General features: G+C 50.8%; 1 protein-coding gene across 13 annotated transcripts in view; it reads left to right on the top strand.

The window, feature by feature from the left end:
* The window catches only part of CAMTA1 (calmodulin binding transcription activator 1), a 990,108-nt gene that overhangs the window by 175,915 nt on the left and 790,261 nt on the right, over positions 1-23,932 (top strand). Inside the window, exon 1 of one of the 13 annotated variants that reach the window (XM_063631881.1) lies at positions 21,016-21,038. The exons of the other annotated variants lie outside the window; for them this stretch is intronic. The gene's annotated coding sequence lies outside the window, so the exon portion shown is untranslated. Of the gene's footprint in view, positions 1-21,015; positions 21,039-23,932 lie in introns of those variants that run through there. 13 annotated transcript variants of the gene reach the window in all.

Genomic DNA, 23,932 nt, shown 5'->3' with positions numbered 1-23,932 from the left:
GGACCTATGAAACCACGTGATTCAACAGAGGGATGATGGAGGCTTGCTTCAGATGTGCTCTTTGGGAAAGAAGCATGTATGCCGCAGATCTAAGGGGAAGGATGCAACTGATGAGTTGTTACGGGATGCTCTTACCCCACCACACCCTGAATGTGGCCAGCACTGGGACTGGTGATGCTGACACTGGGGGCCCTGCTGTCTGCCTCCAGGTCAGCTCTTTGCAGCATATTCACTTTCTGTGGCTGCTATCACAAATTACCATAGACTTGGTGGCTTAAAGTGACACAAATGTACCATCTTGCAGCTCCAAAGGCAGAAGTTGAGTCTTGATTTTGGCATGGGTCTCAGTGTTTTAAAATCAAGGTGTTGGCAGGGCTGTGTTCTATTCGGACTCTGGGAGATAATCCATTGCATTGGCTTTTCCAGCTTTCAGAGGTCGCCTGTATCCCGTGATTGGTGGCCCCTTCCTCTGTCGTCAAAGCCAGCACTGGCAAGTCAAGTCTCTTTCACATCATAGTTCTCTGACCCTCTCTTCTGCCTCTTCTTTATCTTCCATTTGTAAGGACTCATGTGATTCCATTGGGTACACTAAGGTGATTGTTCCCATCTCGAGATCAGCTGATTAGTTGCCTTAATCACATCTACAGTCTTAATTCCCTTTCACCATGTAACGTAGCATATTCACGGGTTTTGAGGATTATGACGTGGACATCTTTAGGGGGCCATTATTCTGCCTGCCACAGGCAGGTAGAGAGTAGGGCTTTGAGCCAGCTTGACTTTTGTGCCCTCTGAACTGGGCACAGGCAAGGATCAGACTTGAGGAAGCAAAGCTGAGCAGGTCCTACAGGAAATCAGAGAGAGAACAGCCTCTCTGTTCTCTCCGGCCTGTCAGCGCCGGACTCGGCCTGCACCTCAGATGTCACTTGCATTTTCTAGGGGCTCCCAGTCAGAGACAGGGTGTAGTCTTTCGTGAACAAAACCCAGGAGTGGACGTACCCCATGGCTTCCCAGACTGTGTGGGAGTCTCCCTGAATGAAAATGATAAGTGTGCACCCTTTCCTTCCTGGAGAACCTAGCATTAGCGTCCACCTTTCCCCTAGGCCCCTCCCTGGAGAAGGTGCAAATCGGGAGGCCTGCTGGTATAAGATAAAGTTCAGCTTTAACAGTTTTTGAAATAAACGAACAACACACAAACTCCAGACGCTGCACAAACCCATCAGCAGGGAGTCATGGCCGCAGGTTTTGAAAACTTTCACCATTCTGGGACTGTAGAGTTTCTCATCCGCAGTCCCGGCCCCCCTGGCCACCTCTGCTCTTTCATCCCAGCCTGGCCGGGAGGCAGCTGGACTCTCCTCTTGGACAGCTCCTCTGATGAATTTCCAGGCATCTCCCTGGACCTGTCCACACAACAGATTTCTGGAGCGCGTCCCCAGGGACCTCCAGCTCCAGGCCTATTACTGAAGTCCATCACCCAGAAAATTTGTTGACGGAACTGTTCTCCCTGAACTGCAAGCAAATTGGGAAATTTGAATGTGATGCAATAAGCCTGCAATAAAACAGAGCCTCCAAGAAGTGCACGAAGCGAATCTCCTCCCAGCCGAGTCCACCGCCCCTCTGCAGCTTCCCGAGCTGTCATCCTCCAGGGTGGCCACATACAGTATTTATTTTTTTTAATTAAGCTGCGTTGCTGTGTGGCTCACCCTCCACAGATGCTTTATAAAGCCCAGCCTTGTAAGTTGCTGAAAGTTTTTTTTTTTTTTAAGCGGATAGTAAAATTAAGCAGTTATTAGTATTCACGAAAAATGCTCGTGGCAGCCTTCGCACACGTAATGAGAAGCCACCTGCAGTTCAAAGCAGTACTTGATAATGCTGTAATTAGATTTGAGATGCAAAAAAGCTCATTAAAATTAAATAACGTATTTGTCACTGTTTTAAGAGGTACAGATTGCCTAGAACCATGCTGGTCTCTTGACCTTGAGTATTTTGGCAGAGTCCTTGCTGCCAACAATTCAAAAATAACATCAGCAATTCTACAGAGAGTCCTGAAAACATGTTCATCCTTGGTTCAGTTTGTATTGAAAAAAATTATATAGATATCCAGGGGAAATCACAGATTGGTACACAGTGTGTTCTGGGAGAAAAGGGTGGCCACAGTCCTCTCTGAACCAGTAGCTCAGACACTGCGAAGAAGAGATGGATGTGTGCCTGTGGGAGGCTGGGGCAGGTGGAGGAGTCCCCCATAGGACGCGGGGACACTGTGAGGGAGTTTGCAGGAAGCGGCAGCCCTGGGCACCACTGCTTACCACTAAGCTGAGCTGGATGAAGCCACTTGCTCAGAGCAGGCCCAGGGCAACTGGTAATCGGATTGTCAGTCAGTGTTTCCTGGGTGCCTACCAGTGTACCAGGTCCCGGGCAGGGGACGGTGGGGCCGCAAGTGCCAGTGAGATTCGCCTCAGGCTGCAAAAGAGGTCGTAGCCTCATCATGGAGATGAGGCATAAAGTCAGGTGCCAGGAAATTATTTATTGTTAATAAAAGTAGCTAATGTTGACTGAGCGTGTCTTTCATAGTAGGTACCCGTCACGTGGCATGCATTATCTTAGGAATCATCTCCATAGCCTGTGAGACAGCCCTGACTGCCCCATTTTCCTTGAGGTTACGTTGCTTGCGTGAGGTCACTTCACTAGTAAGTAACTAGTAAGCCCAGAGCTGAGCCGGGTTCAGATCCAGGTCTGGCCTTCTGCAGCACCCCCTCTGCATGAATTACAGAGTCACTCAGATCCCATGGGCAGAGCAGAGAGACCCAGGGTGGGAGGGGACACACATGAAGGCACTCACTGAGGACCCACTCTTCACTAGATCCTGCTCTAAACACTGCATGCCTGTTAATCATTGTATCCCCATAGCAACCCTGTGATTCCATTTTACAGATGGGGAAATTGAGGCATGAGAAATTAAATAACCAGTCCCAGGTCACCAGGTAGTTGGTGGCAGAGTTAGGATTAAGCTCTGACCTTGACTGTTATTCTATATTTAATTTTTCTTGAAATCTTTAAAGCATTCTATAAAGGTAGGATGTAATTTAAAAGCAATTATGATGATTTTTGTTCTTGGAGAAAGAAAATGCAAGTTGCTTTCAAGGGGCAGAGACCAGAGGAGTTTTCCTGGGGGCAGAGAGCAATTAAACGAGAGGTGAGTGGAGGGGGGCAGATGGAGGGAAAATGAGGCCAAGTTAGAAACAGAGGCCTGGCCTGGGCTCCAGGGACAGTGTGGGCCCCCATTTTGGAGGAGCCGCGTGTCCTCCAGGGCAGGGAGTCATTGGGAAGGCAGTCTGGGCCGACTGCCCCTCCTCCGGGTGGCTGGATTGATTTTCCAGGCTGACTCTCTTGGCACTGGGTCCAGATTTAGTTCTGTGGAGAGCTCGTCTTTCAAAGTCCAGCTCAAATGTCACCTCCTCGGCAAAGACTCCCCCACTGCCCGAAGCAAAATTAATCACTCCTCCTCCGTGTCCCACAGCACTCTGTTGATACCTCCGGAATAGTCTTATCACATCGGACACGGATTTATGTGTTTACAAGTCTGTCTCTCCAGCCAGACAGCGACTTCTCGAGGGCAGAGCCCACTCTGCCTTTGTGTCATTGTGCCTGGGGCAGTGCTGTGTGTGCAGTGGGTGCTGAGGAAATGATGCATACATGGAGGACCAGTGGATGGTTTAATTTGATTTCAGCGACCAAGCACAGAGCTCTTACTTTGTGCAGGTCTTGGTCTAAGCTCTTTACACATGTGAAAGGATTTAGCCTTTATAACCCCATGACATCAATTAGTTCTATGATGAGCCTATTTTACAGGTGGGGACACTGAGGCTCAGAGAGGTTATGTAACTTCTCAATATCATACATCTGGTAAGTGGTAGAGCTGGGAGTTTTAAACCCAGGCAGCCTGGAGTGAAAACATCTGCTTAAAGTGATTTTGTAGCTACAGATTGTATATAGTGATTCTTATTAGGGGAGTTTCTGGAATTAATTCTCATTTCATTCTTCTTTGCCCTAACTTGTCTGAATTTAGGAAGGTTTGGAGAAAGCGATTGGGCTGTGATGCAGTTAAGTTTGCTTCGTTGTAAGCCGTGGAAACCAACTCTGGCTAAATTAAGCTAAACAGGGATTCTATTGTGAGGATCTAAGTAGCTTGCAGAAGGAGCACGCTGGAAGGAAGGGCTTTGGGGAGGCCAGAGGGACTGACCTAGCAGGAACTGAAGGACAGACTTGCTGGGATGAGCTCTGCACATCACATCCCTCCCAGTTCAGGCGCCACCATCGTGACCGTGTAGGGAATTGGGGTGCTGGTAAGACCTTGGGTGCTGGGCCGGCAAGAAGGTGCACTGCCTGCCGACCACCATGCGTTCCTGATGGCCATTGCTTGGGTCCTGTGTCCACCCCGGGTCCAGTGGCAGCCTGGGCTGAGCGGGGGGCGTGAGAGCCCAGGGCTCTCAGTCGTGTTTCCTTGACACATAGTTCTGGAGTTTGGGGCGGGTGGGGAGGGTGATGCTTCTGAAAGGAATATTCACTGGCAGTGACCTTTCTTAGGTTTTTAACATTTTGAGGGGATTGATTGAATTGATCCAAGCCCATTCATTCTCGGTCTCCAAAGGACATGAATACCACGGGACCAGCCCAGCTTGGACGTTTGAAAACTGTGTGCAAACGAGGACTAGACTGATTCTTTCTCACCGGGCTTGCCCCCAGCCTCTAAACTAGAAGGGGCGTCTGGCTGGGTGTCCCTGGGAGGACGGCCAGAGTGCGCCTTGCTCAGAGGTTGTTGCAGGGAAGCCCCTTTTCCTGGGGAGGGAGGGAGGGCGCTGTGCATCTTTCCCCGGCGGCCAGTCCAGCGTCTTCCAGTATGGCAGTCTTTTGCCCTGTCGGGTCAAAGCCAAGCCCCCTCAGCCTCCGGGCTGTCTCCCTCGCGGTATCCGTGGTGCGCAGGAGCCTGGGGCCTGCTGCTTTGGGCCTCACGCCTCTGCCTCATGCCTCTGCCGGGGCCCCTGATTTATTCAGGACACACGTGTGCTCCGAGTGCCAGATACATGGTGGACCCCGAGAAGGCACGCAGGTCTCAGACAAACAGGTGACGCTGTGTCCTCGGCATGTGCAGCAGGGACACCCACCTCATTTTTCTCCGCCCAGGTCAGCTGGTCCTTGCTGGGAGGCTGGTCTCTGGGGTGAGGGGCCAGGGGCAGCTGGAGGAGAGCACCTGCCCCTCCCCACCCTGCCCCTCCTCCCTTCCACTCCCCCTCTGGGCCCGCCCTCCTATTTGGCCCCTTCCCCGGGCCCACCCTTCCTATAGCCCTACCCTTTCCGTTTTGATTCCTCTCTCCCTGCCAGCCCCGCCCCTCTGAACCTACCCCCTTTCCTTTATGGACCTGCCCTCGTCTGGCCCCACCCACCCACCTTGCCCCGCCCACATCCAGCCTTTCCCACCTGGCCCCGCCCCATCTTTGGCCCCACCCCTCCTTTTTGGCCCCGTTTCACCCGCCCCGCCCCTCTGGACCCACCCCTCTTTCCTCTATGGACCTGCCCCTGTGTGGTTCCACTCACCCACGTGGCCCCACCCACTCCCTGCGTTTTATCCTGGCCCTGCCCCATGGCTGGCCACATCCGCCATCCCTTTTGGTCCTTGCCCACCGAGCTCCTCTGGACCCACCCCTCTTTATGTGCCCGCCCCCATCTGGCTCCTCCCACCCATCTGGCCCCACCCACTCCCCTGTTTCCATCCCGGCCTTGCCCTGTGACTGGCCCCACCCTCCATCCCTTTTGGACCCTCCTTGCCTGCCGAGCTCCTCTAGACTCACCTCTCTTTCAATTGGGGCCCCGCCCTCATTTGGCCCCTTTCACCCGTCTGGCCCTGCCCACTCCCACCTTCCACCCTGGCCCCGCCCTGTGGCAGACCCCACCCTCCATTCCTTGTGGCCCTTCTCCTCTGGACTAACCCCTGTGTCCATTAGGGCCCCGCCTTCATTTGACCCATCCCATCCTCTGTCCCCACCCACTCCACCTTCCATGTTGACCCAGCTCCTTGGCTGGCTCCAGCCTCCATCTCTTTTGGCAACTCCTCACTCGCCCCGCCCCTCTGGACCTACCCATCTTTCCTTTATGGGCCCCGCCCCCTCTGGCTCCTCCCACCCACCTGGCCCCCCGGCCCTCTCCCCCCTCCGCTTTGCATCCCGGCCTTGCCCTGTGAGTGGCCCCGCCCTCCATCCCTTTTGGCCCTCCTTGCCCGCCCCGCCCCTCTGGAGCCACCCGTCTTTCCAATCGGGCCCCGCCCTGTTCTCCTGGCCTTCAAGCTCCCGCCTGGCGCCCCGCAGCGGCGAGCGTGATTTATAGGCCGTCTGAGCCGTGACCTATAAACCCTGTTCTTCAGGGGGTGCCTCTCTTGGATTAAATGCCTCTAAAGGAGCCTCTGTCTCAGAAGTGTCATGTAGAATGTTTCCGCTGACGGAGAACATGACCTTTAAAACCCCGAGTAAAGGAAGCAGAGCTGCCAGGGGAAGCATCGGGAAGGCGGCGCCCCAACCCGGCTGCACCTGTCCGCTCTCCGACCCCTCCCTAGGCCTGGTGGGGCGGGCTGCGGACCTGGCTAGGGGGGCGCGCTCCCGGAGCCTGGGGGCTGGGCGCGGCTGGGGGAGCTGCGCTTTGCGAATTGGAGGTGGCGACCATGCGAGCAGAGACGCCCCTCACCGTGGGCCAAGAGCCCTGACCCTAACAATGGGAAAGGGCCAGGGCCCTTGTTCCGCTTCAGTTTCCTTCCCTTTGTGCCCTGGGGGACACTGGGTCCTGCTAAAGGCTGGGGCACCTGTCGCATAAGACCCAGTGTCCTGGGTGCTCTGGGTGAGGCACAGCATCCTTGGTGCCCAGGTAGGGGTGCAGAATCCTGGGTGCCTGGTTAGGGGTGCAGAGTCCTGAGTGCCTGGGTACGGTGCAGTGTCCTGGGTGCTTGGGTAGGATACAGAATCCTGGGTGTCTGCTTTGGTTGCAGTGTCCTGGGTCTTTGGGTGGGGGCACAGTACCTTGGGTGCCCAGGTAGGGGTGCAGTGTCTTGAGGATCTGGGTAGGTTCAATGTCCTGGGTGTTCATGTGGGAGTGCAGGGGCCTGGGTGTCTGGGTAGGGGTGCAGCGTCCTAGAGGTCTGGGTAGGAGTGGTGTGTCCTGGGTCTGTGTAGGGGTGCAGAGTCCTGGGTGTTCATGTAGGAATGCAGTGTCCTCGGTGCCTCGGGAGGGTGCAGCATCCTGGGTACCTGGGGAGGGCGCAGCGTCCTGGCTATTTTGTACAGGGGCACGACGTGATGGCTTCTCTGGATGTTCCATCTGCAGTGTCTCAGAGGATGTCATAGAACTTGGAAGAACTGTGCCTAGGTCCCACCTTTTATCTGACACTGCAGTCTTTGTTTATTGGGTGGAAAAGCCATGGCTGCCTCTCTCCCAGGTTAGAGAAAGCATATTTCTGGTAGTAGCCACTCTGTAGGTCCATATGGACACTTTATACTAAGGAGGCGACGTTTTCTTACTCTCTTGGCCCCACAGGCTAATATCACAAGTAGAAACGTGACTGATACACTCATTCCTTTGTACACTTTTGTAAGAAATCCTCGCAGACGCTGTTTTGCGTTGGTCCCTTTGAGGTGCTTAGAGGGGTGGCTGGATTCTCCAAGGGGCCTCATGCAGGAAGCACTCAGTATATGTTGCTTGTGAGATGCCACCAGGGATTCTCTGGAAGGAGGACCAGGAGATTTCTATGGAGAGACGAGTCAGCTGAAGGCCTTTGTGGATGGAAGCAGGGGACTGTCTTCCACCGTGTCTTTTTTGAGAGCTGGGAAGGAGAGGCCGGGTCGGCTGGGAAAGAGCTGTCTTGTGTTGGAGGGGGTTTGAGCCCTCCTCCAAGGGTGTCAGAGCGGCAGGTAGAGAATTAGAGTCTGTGCTAACAGAGAGGGAGGGTCTTGTCTGGGAGACTTGCCTGACCCTCTCTTACTTGGGTGCATGGTGCTGGCAAGGAAGAAGCAGGGCCAGCGGTAGGGCTGTATTTCTGGTGAGATGTATTAATATGTGAAAGCCACTTCGGGAAAAGTAGCGAGTGTGGTATGAGCATGAGTGTGTGTGCATGACTTTGAGTGTGTGCTTGTGTGTGTCTGTGCATGCGTGCGTGTGTGTGGGCACGTGCTCCTGGGGGCATGCACATGTTTGTGTGCTTGTGTGTCTGTGCGTGTGTGCATGTGTGTGGGTGTGTGTGTAGGGGGCACGCAGCCAGCTCTAACTTGAGCAGAGGCATTCTGTTGTTATAAATAAGGCTGGTTTTTATATTCCCATTTGACCAGGGAGTGCAACCAGCAGACCAAAGGTAATGCATTTCAGCTGCCCATCGGGGAAGGTAAATGTGGTTTATTAGCCCCCCTGGCTCAGAGGGGGCTGGGCACTGGTAGCAGCTGAAGCAAGGCGGCTCCAGGTGGAGGGAGGGGACAGGTTGGTGATTGTGTGCCCTGGTTTCTCTAAAGGAAAAAAAATGGATGTGCCGCCTGTTAGCTAATCAACAGTGAGGAGAAAGTCCTGACAAGTAAAGAAAACTTAGCTGGCAATAAAATAAGGGACTTTTTATGGTGGTTTTTATGAGAACATTTTCACTTTGGGAGTTATTAGAGTTAGTGCTGGTTGTGACAAAAGCTGCATTTGCATATCGCCGTGATGAGGTCTGGATGGAGCCTGAATGCGGCATTAACTGCATATCAGAGACCCTTTCAGAAGCCAAACAGGATGACATTTATTGCAAGCTCGATGCCGCGTATTAGTTACTGCTTGTTGTGTCTTGTGGAATCTAGATTTTCTGTCTTGGGATCTTTCTGGGACTGGTCGCAGCAGCTTCCTAGGTCAAGAGCAAGCTAGGGCTTTGGGAGTGTGTGGGGGATCTGGGGGTGGGGAGGGGACACCATTGGGAGAGGAGAAGGAGTTAGGCTTCACAGGGCTGCACGCTGGCCAGGTGCCTGTCACAGGCTGACCTAGACGAGACTGCCACTCTCAGATTCAAGCCCCATACCAGGACAAACAGGAATTTCTCACACTTTTTTTATTTTTAAAATTACGATGTAATTAACATATCACACAATTTACTTATTTTAAGTATACAATTCCATGGCTTTCAGTATATTCACAAAAACGTGCAACCATTGCCCCAGTCTATTTTAGGACATTTGTGTTACCCCAAGAGAAACCCCTCACTTCTTAGCCGTCACCCCAACCCCCTCATCCTCCCTAGCTCTAAACGACCATACATCTACTTCTGTCTCTATTGATTTGCTGCCTCTGGCCATTTCATATAAATGGAACCATACAGTATTTTTCCTTTTGTCTCTGGCTTCTTTCCCCCAGTGGAATGTTTTCCAGGTTCATTTATGCTGTGGCATGTGCCAGAACTTCATTCCTTTTTATGGCCGAGTAATATTCCACTGAACAGATACATTCTATTTATGTATTCATCAGCTGATTTTCTCCAAACACTTTTGAAACCTTTTTTTTTTTTTTTTTTTTGAGACAGTCTTCCTTTGTTGCGCAGGCTGGAGTGCAGTGGTGTGATTTTGGCTCACTGCAACCTCCGCCTCCTGGGTTCTACCAATTCTCCTGCCTCAGCCTTCTGAGTAGCTGGGATTATAGGCACATGCTGGCATGCCCGGCTAATTTTTTTGTGTTTTAGTAGAGACTGGATTTCACCGTGTTGCCCAGGCTGGTCTCGAACTCCTAAGCTCAGACAATCCATCCTCCTTGGCCTCCCAAAGTGTTGGGATTACAGGCATGAGCCACCGCGCCTGGCCAAAACCTTTTTTATTGTAAAAGATACTTATGAAAAAAATTCATGGTTGAGGCCGGCCACGGTGGCTCACGCGCTAATCCCAGCACTTTGGGAGGCCGAGGTGGGTGGATCACCTGAGGTCAGGAGTTTGAGACCAGCCTGGCCAATATGATGAAACCCCGTCTCTACTAAAAATACGGAAAGTAGCCAGGTGTGGTGGTGTGCACCTGTAGTCCCAGCTACTTGGGAAGCTGAGACAGGAGAATTGCTTGAACCCAGGAGGTGCAGGTTGCAGTGAGCCAAGACTGTGCCACTGCACTCCAGCCTGGGTGACAGAGCGAGACTCCATTTCAAGAAAAGAAAAGAAAAGAAAAGAAAAATCATGATTGAGCCCATTGGAACCCACCTGAATTTTTTCAGAAAATGGTGTTCTAAATTGAGGGAGACATAGGGGGCTAATGGAGGGAGTGGGGTGGGGTGTGGGGTGGAACTGCGTTTCCTCTTGAAAACATAGAGCCCATGCTTTGTACCTCCCAGCTCCCCACCTGCGAATGTGGCCTCAGGGCTGACTCCAGGATTGCTGCTGGGGTCCTGGGAGGGTCTTTGCCGCTTGCCATTCGAGAGAGCATTCTCTATCTCAGGGGACCTTCAGCCACTAGGTTTGAGGATTCCCAGGGGATGTTGGTGTGGTTGAGGGCTCTAGGGCAGCTTAGGCTGGTGGCCACGTGTTCCTGCCTCACATCCACTCCCCTCCATGAGCTCTGGCTGTGCTATGTGGTTCAGCCAGCATTCGAAAAGTCTGAGCTGAGGCTGCTGAGGAGAGGAAGCAATTGTGCATTTCATAGATGGTGACATGCATCTCTGCTGAAGGCTGAGAGTGATATTGGGGGAGGCACAGTGGGCTTCTGCCTGGCTCAGATTTAGGGAGAATCTTAGGGCAGGGGGTGAAGTCAGAATGTCCTATTTTTTCTCTTCCGGAAAAATCGGTAAGATCCCTGGGTGACTCAGCTCTTAGTCTTAATTATGCTGCTATGTAAATATTTCTGAGGTCTCTTGGTTTTCTCAATTGGCATTATATCACCGTTAATAACCAGAGGGCACATTATAAATATGCAAACTAGTAATAATGCATTAACTCGAAGAACATCGATAAATTGCCAAACTGAACTGGCAGCATTCAGCAGCTCGTTCCCTTTGCTGTGGAGATAGCTTCCTCTACTCCTGCATCATGGAACCCACACATTCCGTTGGCCCCTCCCTGCCCCAGATGGCACCCTCAGGAGCAGTCGGCTGTCCGCTTGGTGTGCCGAGAAAACGGCTCTTAATGTGGCCCCGGGTGTGTTTTCCAGAATCTAGAAATCTCCCGGAGAGAGCAAGGCACGTATCATGGCTTGCCCTCCGCTCTTTCTGTGCTGGGACAAGATCGGAAGTAGAGTCTGGAAGGATGGCCCTCGCCCCTCTCCCGTCCTTTACTTGGTTGGAAAGATCATAGCCCCCACGGTGGAGATACCGCCTGAGTTCTCCTCCCCGCTCTCTGCTGCGTATGTGGCCTCAGGAAGTCACGTCAGCTTCTTCATCAGAAATTCATTTATGTGACAAATGTTTACTGTGTGCCTACTGCATGCCAGGTGCTGTGCTGGGCAGTGCATATGGTCCTTGTCTTCATGGAACTGATGTTGGGATAGGAGAGACAAGCAGGCAGTAGTTAGGATTGTGATCGATGTGTGTCTCGGAAGCACAAGGGGTTACTGGAGCACCTGTTCAGGACGTATCATCCAGTCCTGGTGGGTCAGGAAATTCTACCGGAAATTCTACCATAGCAAGTGCTATCTAAGTGGAGATCTGAAGATACCCTGGCAAAAGGAGATGGATAGAGAGAGTGGAGGTGGGGGCTTGTGGGAGGCGGGTTACAGGGAAGAACATCCTGGGCAGAGGGAACAGAATGTGCAAGTGCTTCAAGGAGAGAATGCGGGGTGTGACTAGGGAGCTGCAAGTCACCAGTGTGGGTGCAGCATGGAGCTAGTGGAGGAGAGGTGTGCTGAGGTGGGCTGCAGAGGCATGGGACGAGGGGGGGCTCTGTCACCAAGGAGCTTGTCTGTCTTGCCAAGTTGAGGGACATTTAAAGGGTTTGACTTTATTAGGACAGAGAGGGGCCAATCTTGCCTTAGAAAGCTCCTGGCTGGGGTGAGTGGATGAGAAGAGGTCAAGAATGGCAGCTGAGATACACAGAGGTCCTTGCTTGGCCTCCGTGGGCATTTGCAGCGAGGGCTAAACCAGATAGATGCCTTGTCTACTGCAAAGGGCACTTGTCGGATCAGCCTGAGCCGTGCTAAATCAGGCAGCTTCTGAGCAGGATGCAGGTTGGGGGCTCTGAACTTGGAGTCTGGGCAGGAAGGAGGTGGTGTTTGTGGTTTGTGGAGGCAGCAACGGGATGCCTGTGACCTGAGTGGAGCTAGAAGGGGCAGGGAACACTGCAGAAGTAAAGGTGCCCAGGTTGGGGGAGTGAGCGGCCAGGTTGGGGGAGGGTTCCTGGGCTCCAGCTATTGGACTGCCGCTTACCCTGGAACCTGGTCTGGCTCCTCACCCAGATGATCACATCTGCTTTGGGGTGGTGAGGAGGGCCCAGATGATGCAGTGGGAATTGGTGGTGCCCCAGTGAGATGAGCTTTTGCATACAGGCCTTGGACTTCGGGCTTGTTCCAGCTCAGTGCACTTTTCCTGCCTCAGCTTCCTCATCCGTGAGATGGGCACTTACCTTTGGGGTTTCTTTGCAGGCTCTGTGTCTTCCCATATTTACAAAATAAAGGTTGGATGGGTGTTTATTGGCCTTCAAAGCCAGTGTAGGCCTACGATTTAAACTTCATCCACATTGCTCAGCAATGGGTGTAGACCATAGGTAGATGTATTTTAAACTTTTTATTTTGAAATTTATTTATTATTATTACAGGAAGTTGCGAAGACAGTTCAGGGAGCCTCATGTAGCCTTGGTCTCCTTTCTGCAGTGGCTTCATCTTACCTAACAGTATCACAGCCGGGACCCAGATGTCGATACAGTGCACTTGTGCAGTTCTGTGTTGCTTCATGTCACACGTGCAAATTTGTGTCACCACCACCACAGTCAAGGTGCAGAATTGTTCCATCTCCACAGACATCCTCCCACCAACCCTTTGTGGTCAACTCACCCTCTCCCTCCCAGGATCTCTAACCCCAGTCAACCACTAATTTGTTCACCATCTCTGTAAGATTATTTTAAATTACAAATGTAGTTTTGTTATAAAATTATATAATAGTCTTCCAGAAATTGAGGGACATGGAAAGAAAACATTTCCATTTCCCTACCAGTCTCAGTGATTTCAGTGCATCTCAGTGCCTTTTTTGGTCCACATGCATATATTTAGTGTATCTGTAATCCTAATGTGTACGGGACCTTATGTCCTGCTTTGCTTGCACGACGTGCCATAAGCATCCTCCATATGTATTGGAGCCGTGGAGTGCTCACAGACAGCATTCCAGGAGGCGGAATGGGTGGCAGGGAGTGGGAGGCAGCAGAAGGAGTGGAGGCTGGTCCCAGACCAGCATCGGTGAGGAGGTAATGGGGGTTCTTGCCAGGCCAGGGTCTCTCGGCTTGGAGGAGGTCACTCCAAGGGCCTGGCAAAGGATGTGGCGACAGGACCCAGGGACTCCACGTGAGGCCTGAAGGATACTGTGAGTCTGAAGACTCCATGGAACTGATGTTGGGATGGGAGAGACAAGCAGGCAATAGTTAGGAATGTGATCGATGTGTGTATCAGAAGCACAGGGGGCTACTGGAGCACCTGTTCAGGACATATCATCCAGTCCTGGTGGGTCAGGACATTCTACTATAGCAAGTGCTATCTCAGTGGAGATCTGAAGATACTCTGGCAAAAGGAGACAGAGAGAGAGAGAACAGAACAGCCCCAACGACCTCAGGAGAACGAACAGCCAGGTATTCCCTGAAGCCGGTGGCAGTGTCTGCATGGACCGTTGCTGGCTATGGTCCTCTACAGGAACAACTGCTGTGTCTGTTTCCAGCCTCTCCTTTCCTAAACCAGGCCAGCCCTGTCAGCCTGGCTCCAAACTCACTCCCTGGCCTTTGGAGGGAAGACCTTCCTTCCTTCTCAGGGCCTTGGAAGCCCCTCTTCTTTCCAAAGGGGCTTGGCTTTCTGTCACCCAGCAGCCAGCTCCATTGTGGTCCTAGGAGTGTCAGCGAGCACAAAACAGACACAGAAGAAACCTTGAAGTAATTAACAGAGTGAGCACGAGAAGTTCCTGCTGGAGAAGAGCACACAATGGGCCTCACTCCTCATGCTCCCCACTCCTGATGAGTAATTACACGTGGGCGGCTGGGAGTGGGAGTATTTATAGCAACGCCTCTTTTGCTGGAGTGTTGAACTTTCTTCTTTGTGGTACCACACTTATAAAAAGGTAATCAAATAGCAGACGATCAGATTGTATCTGTGTCATTCTGCTGACACTTTAATGAGGACTGAGAATAAATAGAAATCCTGAAATTGTGCTATCCCAAACTGTTTGCAAGCCCCTCAGTGGGGGAGTCCGGTTTGATTTGGTTTTGTTTTTACCACCTCCACCCTCACTACTAATTTTACGTTGTCTTTGGAGTTGCTCAGGGGCCAAAGTGCCTTCTGGGTAAGTCTCTAACCAAAGACTAGATCCACAGGCAGGCCTTTTATTAAAAGGCATTTAATGACTCTGAATTCCTTGTTGTGTTAGAGCTGATTTGGGGCAGGATAATGGTGTCTGTGGCTGGGATAAAAACCCCCATGACCATCCTCCATGGTTATTAGGTAAGTGATTGGTGTGGATTCCTGCTCTCAGAAGGAAAAAGGAAAGAGAAGAAAAGGCCAGGCCTGCCTGTGGCCGCCCCCGGACCTCAGCGATGGCATTATCACTGCTAACCCAGGTGTGACTTGGCTCCACTGCCATTGGCGTCAGCAAGGCCCGTCAGCCTCCACAAAGAGCCAGAGCTGGCCTGGAGAGAGGAGAGGAGAGCATCGCCGGCAGGTGCTGAGGGTTGGCCTTCTTGTGTTCAGGACATGCCGTGAGCAGGAGACTGATCGTCTTGATGAGGTGTGCAGGGCAGGACTTTGTAATTTGACATTGTTGGAGAAGGAGGGGTGGGGCTGGAGTGAAGGCCCCGGAAGGAGAACTGGGTCAGAAGTGTCCTTTGCTTCTCATTTTCCTCCCAACAAGGGGCATCCCTGTTGGGAAGGTTTGCTAAGGCAGGGGGTTTATTGTGCAGAGAAGGGGGTGACTGCCCTGTCACCCCAGTGGTGAGGGAACTTGGCTTTATGACATCTAAGATTGTGAGCCTGTGTAAATTGCAGGGAAGAGTAATAAGTAACTGAAAGTCCCGTGTGTGCTCCTAGTGACACACCTGGCCGGTTGCCTTTAATAAAGGCAGAAAAGCCTCCGTTAAGACATTTACTCATGCCTTTGAGTAAATTAATATTGATTTGACATTCGACAAGTGTTTGAATTTTTACTTCTTTTTTTTGCATCTGGAGAAAGGATCTGTGTTTAGTAAGCACTTCTGTGTGCTGATTTCTACAATTAGCCTTTATTCATCCCTTGCCTGCCGTGTGCCAGGCTGCTCTTTCCCAGCATCAGGGTGCTGACCAGGCAACACGGTCCCTACCCTCGGTGAGCTTATGTTCCAAGAGAATGCTGTCGAGGCAAAGAGGGAAGTCCTATGTGGCTGTCTTAGGGGCTGGCAGTTGGCCAGGGAAGTGCTGATTAGAGGGGCCGAAGCCTGAATTCTGCCTGTGCTTCCTGGCTGAGTGTGGAGTCAGTGTAGACTTCATTCTGTCTCCAAACACAGCCTGAACCTAATTGGTTCTTTTACTATTATTATTGTTTTGGTAAGAATGCTAAACATCAACTCCATCCTCTGAACAGATTTTTCCTTTCCTTTTCCTTTTCCCTTTCCCTTTTTTGAGATGGAGTCTTGCTCTGTTTGCCTAGGCTGGAGTGCAGCGGTGTGATCTTGGCTCACTGTAACCCCCACCTCCCAGGTTCAAGTGATTCTCCTGCCTCAGCCTCCCAAGTAGCTGGGATTACAGGCACCTGCCACCACGCCTGGCTAATTTTTGTATTTTTAGTAGAGATGGGGTTTTGTCACGTTGGCCAGGCTGGTCTTGAACTCCTGGCCTCAGGTGATCCATCCACCTCTGCCTCCCAAAGTGCTGGGATTACAGGCATGAGCCACCACGCCTAGCCGTCTGAACAGATTTTTAAGTGTACAACATGTGTTGCTATCTTTAGGCATGATGCTCTGTGGCAGATCTCCGGGACGAACTCATCTTGCGTGATTGAAATTTTATACATGTTGAACATCAACTCCCTATTTCCTCCCCCATCTAGCTCCTGACAACCATCATTGCAGTCATTGCTTCTAGGGGTTTGACCATTTTGGATACTTCACATAAGGAGAATCATGCAGTATTTGTCCTTCTGTGACTGGATTCTTTCACATAGCATAGTGTCCTCTGGGCTCATCAGTGTTGTCACATGCTGCAAGATCTCCTTCTTTTTGAAGGCTGAATAATATTCCACCATGTGTATATCCCTGCTCCCTTTATCCACGCATCTGTTGGTGGACATTTAGGTGGTTTCCACATTTGGGCTATTGTGAATAGTGCTGCAGTGGGCATGGGAGTGCTAATACCCCTTTGAGATTCAGATTTGACTTGTTTTGGATAAATACTTGGAAGTGGGATTGCCGGATCATATCCTAATTTATCTTGACAGTGGCCACGATTCTGAACCTCTTTGGTTTCGTCATCTGCTGGGTGACACCAACCTCGTAAAGACTCAGCCCTCACCTGGACCGTGGCAATCTTGGTCCCATGGCTGTTTGTGTGGCCCTGAGAGCGAATGAAAGTACCGCCTCATCTCCCTTCTACGGTGGCTGGCGGGAGGTGGAAGCTAATGCTGCCTCCTGCCCCACCTTCCCACGGCCAGGGAAGGGGCTTTCACGTCTCCGAATCTCAGCGCCAAAAGGAACTTCCTCTGTCAGGACCCGCTTTTGTATAAGCCTGTGTGAAATGTGATCCTCAAATCTAGCTTGAAGCTGTGGCTGAATTTTTGTGGGGTTCTTATTATTTAACATTTGGCCCAGTATGGCGTCTGTCTGAAGACAGACAGAGGCTGGAGCTTACCGGAGGCCCACACAGTGTGTGGAGCTCGGCCTGGGCTGCTCTGGTTTGTAATATATTGTTCTCAGTGCCAGGAGCTGCAGCAGCATCTCCAGTGAGGAACAAGGAGAGGGAGGAACCTGGGAGCAGGAGGGGAAAACCGGAGTTGGAGAATCTAATTTTTCATACAGTAACAAAACAATACAGTTGTGTATTCCCATAATATCCCTTCAGTTTCTAGGGGTCTAGAGTTGCATCTATTTTTAAAAACACTTGGACCAATAATTCTGCTTTATGCAGACCAACTGGAGGGCCTCTGGCTTGGAGATTTAATGTAAAATAAACTCTAAATGGGGTGGCACACAGCATCGTGGCCTGCAACTGTAGACAAGCAATTTTTCTTAAACAAGCTGAGGGATTGAAGTAAATGATGGTGGTGTTCAGTTCTGTCCCAGAGTTGGGAGTGAGGTGAGGCCAGGGAGATGGAAGGGCCAGGCTTATGCAACCTTCTGTGCACTCCCTGTGAATGTGGGTTGGGCAGGGAGGCTGCTCGGAGGGAGGCTCTGAGGAAGCTGACTCCTCTTACCTGCCAACGGACGTCCTGGAAGATAGTCTGTGCATCCAGACTGAGGTTTCCCAGCACTTTGGAACTGGGCTCAGAAGGCTTCAGTTTGGCAAAGACGCATTGCATTTTGCAGATTCCTTTGATCACGGCCCAGTTGGGGCCACATCCCCTTAGAATACTTTTCTCTGTCTTCCTTCCGTGGGCTTAGATGGCCTTTTGCCATCTAAAACCTGTCTGCTTTTGGAAGAGATTCGTCCACAGAGAATCATATCCACCTGCTTACGCCCTGGCAGCTGAAAAGGGTGTGTCCCTGAGATACCTGCCAGAGGGTCCCCCTGCCACAGGCTATCCACAGGACTGGCTCAGTCCTCTGAGGTTACCAGTCAGTAAATTGTATTGAGCAACTTATCTTTTTTCGAGTGGTACTTTAAAAGTTGCAGGACTCTTTCTCGTTCATTTATAATAGCGTCTCCACTCTGTTCTACATCTGGGTGTTTTTTCTTGAGCATTCTGTCATCTACTCTATGTCTGTCTATACCAGGGTTTGAAATCTTTTCCAGGAGACTTTTAAGCTCATTCTTTTCTTCCTTCATCAGGCTCCCCGAAGCAGCAGGAACTTTTGAGAGAGCACACTTTTCTCTGCCCCTGTTCTCTGATAGTTCTCTGGTCACTGTCTGAAAAAAGAAAACATCAGTTGTCTCCAAGTCCAGGAATTGTGCTTGGCCAGTGAGGCAGATATGAATTAATTATCTCAGAGAATCCCCCTAAATGTCAGGTTGGAACCATTCCAAGATGCTGGGAATGCAGAGTAGGTTGCATTTCTTCATTTAAATGCAATTGAATCCAATTTAAGGCACCATCTGCCATGATTAGAGGTTGGTCCCAAACCAGGAGTTCTTGAGAGCTCCTCACTCCAGGTTATTCAAGTACCTTGGGACTTGAGTCCAGAGAGAGCCCTCTGTGAGTGGCCCAGGAGGAATTCTCTTGCCCAGGTCTGCCAGGGCCAGCAGAGGGCACTGGGGTTGGGTAGCTCCCGTGGTGGCTCCACTCCTTGCCAGGCAGGGCCACTGTGAGCCTTGGCTGACTGCGAAGCAGTGGCATTTGGTGCCAGGTCCTTGCAGGCCCCGATACCCCTCTGAGGTTCTGCTACCTCAGTGTTGCTGTATCTGACCAAGTGCAGGTCTCTGTCCCCCGAAACCCTCCACCTTTGTCTTCTCCAGATCATAGGGGAGACAACCCCCACAGGTGCAGCTTCTCTCCTCGCTGACTGGGCCCCGGGAGTCTCCCCTTCTCAGGAGTCAGCTCAGAGACCTTGGAAATGCAGAGACATATGCCAAGGAATATTTCTTCAGGGCAGCCGGACAACTTCTCTTTCCAGCCCCAAACATAGGAAGAGAGTGATTTTCTCCACTGCAGTGGTGAATAATAATAAAAAAAATTTATCTAACAAATATCAAGTTTTGTTGTAATAAACATAAGGCTTGCCATCTTCCTTGGACAAGGGGAAAATAACTCTCCTTCACTTCTGACGAGTTTACAAGATACAAGTTAATTTTTGGACAGATTATCCTAACCAACTTAAATTTTCTATTTTTTTTTTTTTTGAGACGGAGTCTTGCTCTGTCGCCCAGGCTAGAGTGCAGTGGTGCGATCTCGGCTCACTGCCAGCTCCACCTCCTGGGTTCATGCCATTCTCCTGCCTCAGCCTCTGGAGTAGCTGGGACTACAGGCACCCACCACCTCACCCGGCTAACTTTTTTTTTGTATTTTTAGTAGAGACGGGGTTTCACCATGCTAGCCAGGATGGTCTTGATCTCCTGACCTCGTGATCCACCCGCCTCGGACTCCCAAAGTGCTGGGATTACAGGCATGAGCCACCGTGCCCGGCCCCAACTTAAATTTTCAATAAACCACCCTGCCACCCATGGTCCTTCTCGTGAAGGAGGCGCCATGTCTGTTTTCTAGGGGAGGACGCTGCAGGGCCGAGATGACGGGGCCTGCCTCGAGTCACACCAGAGCTGGAAGGTGGCAGAGCTGGAAGCCAAGCATTCCACACTCTCTCCCCGCACCACCATCAGTGTGAACCTTGGGGAAAAATAGGGACATTCAGCATGTTGTCCCTGCTCTTGCGGGGCTCAGGATCTTTGTAAGAGGAACAGGAGTAAACCCTGAAAATTTCGGTAAAAATTAAGAAGCAGCGGAGTGGCATGGTTAGCGTCACTGCATGCAAATTGTCCTGTGGCTTGCTGCTTTGTTTGTTGTTATTGTTTGTTTTTCATCAGACTGTGGGCTCTTGGGGATGCTCCTCTGTGCGCTGTTTGCTGTGGAATTCCCAGGAGGGATGGTCATCGTTTGTTGACTGCAAGAATGAACGAATGCTATGGGAGTTTGGGGAGCTGGGCCTTGAAGGGTGGGCATTTGTTGGACAGGCTGAATGCAATGACAGATAGTTGTTCAAGCTGGTGGGGAGTGTGGCAGGAGAGGAGGAGGCGGAGCCTGCTTGGAGCATAATAACAGCTTCATTGAGACAGAATTGTAGGCTTTAGATGGGTACAATTCACTTACCTAAAGCCTACAATTCAGTGGTTTTAGTATATTCACAGAGTTGTGCAACCATCACTACAGCCGATTTTAAAACATTTTAATCGCCCCAAAAGGAAGCCTTGTACTCCTCAGCTATCACCCCCAAGCCCCCAACTTCGTCCCAGCCCTTGGCAACCACCAATCGGCTTTCTATCTCTATGGATCTGCCTATTCTGGACATTTCATGTAAACAGGATAGTGCAATATGTGGCCTTTGGTAACCACCTTCTTTCACTCAATGTAATAATCTGTTCTTCCCTGCCATGGCGAGCGTCAGTACTCCCTTCCTTTCCACTGCTGAGTGACACTCTGCAATGTGGACAGAGACCAGAGCATCTTGAATGCTCACTCGAGCCAGGCACCAGGATGCCTAAAGCAAAGCTGTTGGAGTCAGACTTTGACCTAATCCAGTTGGGGTTCCAGGAAGATCAATCTGACCATGGGACAAAACGAAACAGGCAGCGCCTGGAGGCAGAGGCCTGCTGAGTCTTTTTGGGCTTCTTGGAAGGAGGCCACAAAGGTCAGGACCAGGAACGGCCAGAGAAGTGTGACTGCATGCATGTCAAGGAGAACTCATCAGCGGGACCTCCCGCCGTGTGTGTGAGACGGGGCAGGGAGACGGATCAGGCACTTTTGGCCTGGAAAACTGGGCCTGGGGTGAGGATTGTGTGGTGGCTGATGGGAAGGGGAGAAATAGGCGTTTCCACCTGCGCCTTGCCTTTCAGAGTGTTAGCAGGCACAGAGTTCAGTTGGCTGCTGGGCTGTGCAAGGAGGACATGGGAGACAAGGGATCCCACAGAATCCATCCTTATGGAATCCGCCTTTCAGAGAGAGCAGATTCACCTGAAAGCCAGGCTCTCGGAAGCAGCAGAGCATCTGTGATGGACCCTAGGTGAGTGGGTTGCCCAGGAGGAGAGGACATGGGCCAGGATGATCCAGGAGGGCTTTCTGAGAGGGAGGAGCCAAGCTCTCCCTGAAGGATGGATGGGCTGTGCGTCAGCAGAGGAGGGAAGAGAATATTCCAGACATGTCAGGCAAATAGCAAGCGCAGGGTGATATGGTTTCGTTGTGTCCCCACCCAAATCTCATCTTGAATTGTAGCTCCCATAATTCCCACTTGTCATGGGAGGGACTCAGTGGGAGGTAATAGAACCATGGGGGCGGGTCTTTCCCATGCTGTTCTTGTGATAGTGAGTAAGTCTCACAAGATCTGATGGTTTTATAAAGGGCAGTTCCCCTGCACATGCTTTCTTGCCTGCCGCCATGTAAGACATGCCTTCTTTTCTCCTTTGCCTTTCACCATGCTTGTGAGGCCTCCCTAGCCATGTGGAACTGTGAGTCCCTTAAACCTCTTTCCTTTATAAATTATCCAGTCTCGGGTATGTCTTTATTAGCAGTGTGAGAACAGTCTAATACACAGGGGCACTGGATAGGGGAGAAGGTCGTGTGGGTTGGGTCCTGCTGTTGGAAGTTGCAATCTGCAGAGGACATTGGAGAACAAGCTGGGCAGGCTGGGTGCCATCAACAGATGCAGATGCCCAGCACAACAGTAACTACAGCTCTTGCCGCATACTTCTGTTCACTCGGTGCCAATGGGGTTGTGTTGGAGCCAAGCACTGGGCTAAGCCTTTTTTTTTTTTTTTTTAATTTGAGAAGGAGTCTTGCTCTGTTGCTCTGTTGCCCAGGCTGGAGTGCAGTGGTGCAATCTCAGCTCACTGCAACCTCCACCTCCCAGGTTCAAGCAATTCTCCAGTGTCAGCCTCCCGAATAGCTGGGACTACAGGTGCGTGCCACCACACCTGGCTAATTTTTTGTATTTTTAGTAGAGACGAGGTTTCACCATGTCAGCCAGGATGGTCTCGATCTCCTTCCCTCGGGATCCACTTGCCTTGGCTTCCCAAAGTGCTGGGATTACATGTGTGAGCCACTGCTCCCAGCCTGGGCTAAGCTTTTTTATGCATATCATGTCATTTACTCTTCACAGCAGCCCACTGGGTAGATTGGGTGATTATTACAGCTTTAGAGGTATGGAAACCAAGGTTTAGAGAGATTGAGTGCTTAGCCTAAGTCACGTATCTAAAAAGTGCTGAACCTGGGTTCTTAAAAAGTTTTCCTTTGAGTGTAAACAAGTCAGTAGTGTGTGGCATTTATACACAACAGAGCACCATTCAGCCATAAAAATGAGTGAGATGTTGTTATTTGCAACAGCATGAATGGAACTGGAGGTCATTATGTTAAGTGAAATAAACTAGACACAGAAAGACAGTCTTCACATGTTCTCACTTATTTGTGGTATCTAAAAATCAAAACAGTTAAACACGTGGAGGTAGAGAGTAGAAGGATGGTTACCAGAGGCTGGGAAGGGTAGTGGGGGTCTGGTGGTGGTCAGGGAGCTGGGGATTGGCTAATGGGTACAAAAAAATGGTTATAATAGAATGAATAAGACTTAGTATTTGATAGCATAACAGGGTGACTAGAGTCAATAATAACTTAATTGTACATTTGAAAATAACAAAAAAAGTTTAATTAGATTGTTTTAACACAAAAGATAAATGCTTGAGGGGATGGATACCTCATTCTCTGTGATGTGATTATTATGCACTGCATGGCTGTATCAAAACATCTTATGTATCCCATAAATATATACACCTGGCCGGGCACGGTGGCTGACGCCTGTAATCCCAGCACTTTGGGAGGTTGAGGTGGATGGATCACCTGAGGGCAGGGGTTTGAGACCAGCCTGGCCAACCTGGTGAAACTCTGTCTCTATTAAAAATACAAAAATTAGCTGGGCGTGGTGGTGGGCGCCTATAATCCCAGCTACTTGAGAGGCTGAGGCAGGAGAATCACTTGAACCCGCGAGGCGGAGCTTGCAGTGAGCTGAGATTGCACCACTGCACTCCAGCCTGGGCAACAGAGTGAGACTCCCTCTCAAAAAAAAATACATATATATAGTTAATATTATATTTTTATATTATATTTTTTATATTTTATATATTGTATGTATATATATCTACAATGCACCTGCAAAAATTAAAAATTAAAGTCAGTAATAATGATCGCATGTTTTAGACAGGATGGATGTGTTCTATTGGTGAGTCTAGGAAGCTTCTAGAGATGATATTTCAACTCAACAAGCATTAATTGCACGGTGTTTGGGATACAGAGCTGAGCAGGACACCCTGGACCTGGAGGTCCTGGATGAGCATAGAAGAGACAACCATCCCTGTCTGTCTCCACACTCGTCAGTAAATGCTTGTGCGGTGGATGCATTGTGAACAGGCAGGTATTAGCCTGGGGAGCTCGCGCTCCTTTGCACCTGGCTGAGTGGGCATCTGAACAAAGACACAGAGGAGACAGGCTGGGGTGAGGTTCAGGACCCCCCAGTGAGTTGTTGGTGTGACTGGAGGAGGGAGTGTGGAGGACAGCAGGGGAAGGAAAATGAGAGGGAAGCTAGGACGTGGCTGAAAGAAGTGGGGGAGAGCTGGAGGGAGGCCTGTCAGGGCAGCCCCATCCCTGCCCTCTTGGAGGAAGTTTCCTGAACTCTCCCTGCCCCTGCACAGGGTCTCCAGCACAGGGGGGCTTCCTAGGTGCTGCTCCCTCTTCCACTCTGCAAGCAGCTGCTGCCTCCTCCAACTCCTAGGCCTATTTTGCCCAGTCAGGGCCATTCAATTCTGCATCAAGGCACTAAATGGGTCTCCAGCAGCTCCAGAGAAAGATCCATTTAAACCGTGTACTTATGGGGAGGAGTCTCTGGGAAGAGCAGCTCTTGTTGAGTTCCTGCAT

Source organism: Symphalangus syndactylus, chromosome 22 (genome assembly GCF_028878055.3).
Source record: "Symphalangus syndactylus isolate Jambi chromosome 22, NHGRI_mSymSyn1-v2.1_pri, whole genome shotgun sequence".
Lineage (NCBI taxonomy): Eukaryota > Metazoa > Chordata > Mammalia > Primates > Hylobatidae > Symphalangus > Symphalangus syndactylus.
The sequence above is the reverse complement of the archived record's forward strand: the minus strand, read 5'-3'. Positions and strand labels throughout refer to the sequence as shown.